At 52.4% G+C, this 5,167-nt stretch overlaps 1 non-coding gene across 1 annotated transcript; it reads right to left on the reverse strand.

The window, feature by feature from the left end:
* Positions 1 to 409: 409 nt before the first annotated feature.
* On the reverse strand, positions 410 to 483 carry TRNAN-GUU (transfer RNA asparagine (anticodon GUU)). The gene has a single exon. It is a non-coding gene; the product is annotated as a tRNA-Asn (tRNA).
* Positions 484 to 5,167: the final 4,684 nt, after the last annotated feature.

The following is a 5,167-nucleotide window of genomic DNA, read 5'->3' on the forward strand; positions in this document are numbered from 1 at the left end:
TTAACAGCGGATAGCGCTAGCCAATTGGGCCACGGAGACAGTCGTGCTCCACTCTCATCACCATCAGAACATATCTTCAAAGCTATCAGCCCAAAGAAAAAAAAAGCGCCGCACCACCACCGGGTGGGCTCGAACCTCCGACCTTTCGGTTAACGGCCGAACGTGCTAGCCAATTGCGCCACAGAGATTGTCGTGCTAATCTCACCACCGTCAGAACCTTTCTCCAAAGCTACCAGCGCAAAGAAAAAAAAGCGCCCCACCACCACCACCGAAGGGCTCGAAACTCCAATTTTCGGTTGACAGCCGAACGTGCTAGCCAATTGCGCCACGGAGATAGTCGTGCTCCAATCTCACCACCGTCAGAACATTTTTCCAAAGCTATCAGCGCAAAGAAAAAAAAGCGCCCCACCACCCCCGGGTGGGCTCGAACCTCCAACCTTTCGGTTAACAGCCGAACGCGCTAGCCAATTGCGCCACGGAGACAGTCGTGCTCCAATCTCACCACCGTCAGAACATGTCTCCAAAGCTATCAGCGCAAAGAAAAAAGCAACACACCACTCCGGGGAGGGCTCGAACCACCAACCTTTCGGTTAACAGCCGATCGCGCTAGCAAATTGTGCCACGGAGACAGTCGTGCTCCACTCTTACCACCGTCAGAACATTTCTTCAGAGCTATCAGTCAAAAGAAAAAGGAGCACCGCACCACCACCGAGTGGGCTCGAACCTCCAAACTTTCGGTCAACAGCAGAATGCGTTAGCCAATTGCGCGACGGAGACAGTCGTGCTCCACTTTCACCACCATCAAAACATATCTTCAAAGCTATCAGCCCAAAGCAAAAAGAGCGCCGCACTATCCCCGGATGGGCTCGAACCTCCAACCTTTCGATTAACAGCCGATCGCGCTAGCCAATTGCGCCACGGAGACAGTCGTGATTCACTCTCACCACCATCAGAACATATCTTCAAAGCTATCAGCGCAATGAAAAAAGCAACACACCACTCCCGGGAGGGCTCGAAACTCCAATTTTTCGGTTATCAACCGAACGTGGTAGCCAATTGCGCCACGGAGACAGTCGTGCTCCACTCTCACCACCGTCAGAACATTTCTTCAGAGCTATCAGCCCAAAGAAAAAAAAGCGCCGCACCGCCACCGGGTGGGCTCGAACCTCCAACCTTTCGGTTAACAGCCGATCGCTGTAGCCAATTGCGCCACGGAGACAGTCCTGCTCCACTCTCACTACCATCAGAACATATCTTCAAAGCTATCAGCCTAAAGAAAAAAAAGCAACACCCCACTCCCGGGAGGGCTCGAACCTCCAACCTTTCAGTTAACAGCCGATCGCGCTAGCCGATTGCGCCACGGAGACAGTCGTGCTCCAATCTCACCACCGTCAGAACATGTCTCCAAAGCTATTAGCGCAAAGAAAAAAGCAATACACCACTCCCGGGAGGGCTCGAACCACCAACATTTCGGTTAACAGCAGATCGCGCTAGCAAATTGCGCCACGGAGACATTCGTGCTCCACTCTCACCACCGTCAGAACATTTCTCCAAAGTCATCAGCGCAAAGAAAAAAAAGCGCCCCACCACCACCGGGTGGGCTCGAACGTCCAACCTTTCGGTTAACGGCCGAACGTGCTAGCCAATTGCGCCACGGAGATTGTTGTGCTAATCTCACCACCGTCAGAATTTTTCTCCAAAGCTATCAGCGCAAAGAAAAAAAAGCGCCCCACCACCACCGGGTGGGCTCAAAACTCCAATTTTTCGGTTGACAGCCGAACGTGCTAGCCTATTGCGCCACGGAGATAGTCGTGCTCCAATCTCACCACCATGAGAACATTTTTCCAAAGCTATCAACATAAAGAAAAAAAAGCGCCCCATCACCCCCGGGTGGGCTTGAACCTCCTACTTTTCGGTTAACAGCCAACCGCGCTGGCCAATTGCGCCACGGAGACAGTCCTGCTCCACTCTCTCCACCATCAGAACATATCTTCAAAGCTATCAGCCTAAAGAAAAAAAGTGCCGCACCACTACCGGGTGGGCTGGAAACTCCAAGCTTTCGGTTAACAGCCGATCGCGCTAGCCAATTGCGCCACGGAGACAGTCCTGCTCCACTCTCACCACCATCAGAACTTATCTTCAAAGCTATCAGCCCAATGAAAAAAAAGCGCCGCACCGCCACCGGGTGGGCTCGAACCTCCAACCTTTCGGTTAACAGCCGATCGCTCTAGCCAATAGCGCCACGGAGACAGTCCTGCTCCACTCTCACCACCATCAGAACATATCTTCAAAGCTATCAGCCTAAAGAAAAAAAAGCAACACACCACTCCCGGGAGGGCTCAAACCTCCAACCTTTCAGTTAACAGCCGATCGCGCTAGCCATTTTCGCCATGGAGACAGTCGTGCTCCAATCTCACCACCGTCAGAACATGTCTCCAAAGCTATCAGCGCAAAGAAAAAAGCAACACACCACTCCGGGGAGGGCTCGAACCACCAACCTTTCGGTTAACAGCCGATCGCGCTAGCAAATTGTGCCACGGAGACAGTCATGCTCCACTCTTACCACCGTCAGAACATTTCTTCAGAGCTATCAGCCAAAAGAAAAAGAAGCACCGCACCACCACCGAGTGGGCTCGAACCTCCAAACTTTCGGTCAACAGAAGATCGCGTTAGCCAATTGCGCGACGGAGACAGTCGTGCTCCACTTTCACCACCATCAAAACATATCTTCAAAGCTATCAGCCCAAAGCAAAAAGAGCGCCGCACTATCCCCGGATGGGCTCGAACCTCCAACCTTTCGATTAACAGCCGATCGCGCTAGCCAATTGCGCCACGGAGACAGTCGTGCTTCACTCTCACCACCATCAGAACATATCTTCAAAGCTATCAGCGCAATGAAAAAAGCAACACACCACTCCCGGGAGGGCTCGAAACTCCAATTTTTCGGTTATCAACCGAACGTGGTAGCCAATTGCGCCACGGAGACAGTCGTGCTCCACTCTCACCACCGTCAGAACATTTCTTCAGAGCTAGCAGCCCAAAGAAAAAAAAGCGCCGCACCGCCACCGGGTGGGCTCGAACCTCCAACCTTTCGGTTAACAGCCGATCGCTCTAGCCAATTGCGCCACGGAGACAGTCCTGCTCCACTCTCACCACCATCAGAACATATCTTCAAAGCTATCAGCCTAAAGAAAAAAAAGCGCCGCACCACTACCGGGTGGGCTCGAAACTCCAAGCTTTAGATTAACAGCCGATCGCGATCGCCAATTGCGCCACGGAGACAGTCCTGCTCCACTCTCACCACCATCAGAACATATCTTCAAAGCTATAAGCCTAAAGAAAAATAAGCGCCGCACCACTACCGGGTGGGCTCGAAACTCCAAGCTTTCGGTTAACAGCCGATCGCTCTAGCCATTGCGCCACGGAGACAGTCCTGCTCCACTCTCACCACCATCAGAACATATCTTCAAAGGTATCAGCATAAAGAAAAAAAACAACACACCACTCCCGGGAGGGCTCTAACCTCCAACCTTTCAGTTAACAGCCGATCGCTCTAGCCAATTGCGCCACGGAGACAGTCCTGCTCCACTCTCACTACCATCAGAACATATCTTCAAAGCTATCAGCCTAAAGAAAAAAAAGCAACACCCCACTCCCGGGAGGGCTCGAACCTCCAACCTTTCGGTTAACGGCCGAACGTGCTAGCCAATTGCGCCACAGAGATTGTCGTGCTAATCTCACCACCGTCAGAACCTTTCTCCAAAGCTATCAGCGCAAAGAAAAAAAAGCGCCCCACCACCACCGGGTGGGCTCGAAACTCCAATTTTTCGGTTGACAGCCGAACGTGCTAGCCAATTGCGCCACGGAGATAGTCGTGCTCCAATCTCACCACCGTCAGAACATTTTTCCAAAGCTATCAGTGCAAAGAAAAAAAAGCGCCCCACCACCCCAGGGTGGGCTCGAACCTCCAACGTTTCGTGAACAGCCGATCGCGCTAGCCAATTGAGCCACGGAGACAGTCGTGCTCCACTCTCACCACCGTCAGAACATATGTTCAGTGCTATCAGCTCAAAGAAATAAAAGCGCCGCACCACCACCGGGTGGGCTTGAGCCTCCAACCTTTCGGTTAACAGCCGATCGCGCTAGCCAATTGTGCCACGGAGACAGTCCTGCTCCACTCTCACCACCATCAGAACATATCTTCAAAGCTATCAGCCGAAAGAAAAAAAACCGCCGCACCACCACCGGGTGGGCTCGAACCTCCAACCTTTCGGTTAACAGCCGATCGCTGTAGCCAATTGCGCCACGGAGACAGTCCTGCTCCACTCTCACTACCATCAGAACATATCTTCAAAGCTATCAGCCTAAAGAAAAAAAAGCAACACCCCACTCCCGGGAGGGCTCGAACCTCCAACCTTTCAGTTAACAGCCGATCGCGCTAGCCGACTGCGCCACGAAGACAGTCGTGCTCCAATCTCACCACCGTCAGAACATGTCTCCAAAGCTATTAGCGCAAAGAAAAAAGCAATACACCACTCCCGGGAGGGCTCGAACCACCAACATTTCGGTTAACAGCCGATCGCGCTAGCAAACTGCGCCACGGAGACAGTCGTGCTCCACTCTCACCACCGTCAGAACATTTCTCCAAAGCCATCAGCGCAAAGAAAAAAAAGCGCCCCACCACCACCGGGTGGGCTCGAAACTCCAATTTTTCGGTTGACAGCCAAACGTGCTAGCCTATTGCGCCACGGAGATAGTCGTGCTCCAATCTCACCACCGTGAGAACATTTTTCCAAAGCTATCAACATAAAGAAAAAAAAGCGCCCCATCACCCCCGGGTGGGATTGAACCTCCTACTTTTCGGTTAACAGCCAACCGCGCTGGCCAATTGCGCCACGGAGACAGTCCTGCTCCACTCTCGCCACCATCAGAACATATCTTCAAAGCTATCAGCCTAAAGAAAAAAAGTGCCGCACCACTACCGGGTGGGCTGGAAACTCCAAGCTTTCGGTTAACAGCCGATCGCGCTAGCCAATTGCGCAACGGAGACAGTCCTGCTCCACTCTCACCACCATCAGAACATATCTTCAAAGCTATCAGCCCAAAGAAAAAAAAGCGCCGCACCACCACCGGGTGGGCTCGAACCTCCAACCTTTCAGTTAAAAGC

The sequence above is a fragment of the Rhipicephalus microplus genome, unplaced genomic scaffold, assembly GCF_043290135.1.
Source record: "Rhipicephalus microplus isolate Deutch F79 unplaced genomic scaffold, USDA_Rmic scaffold_26, whole genome shotgun sequence".
Classification (NCBI taxonomy): Eukaryota; Metazoa; Arthropoda; class Arachnida; order Ixodida; family Ixodidae; genus Rhipicephalus; species Rhipicephalus microplus.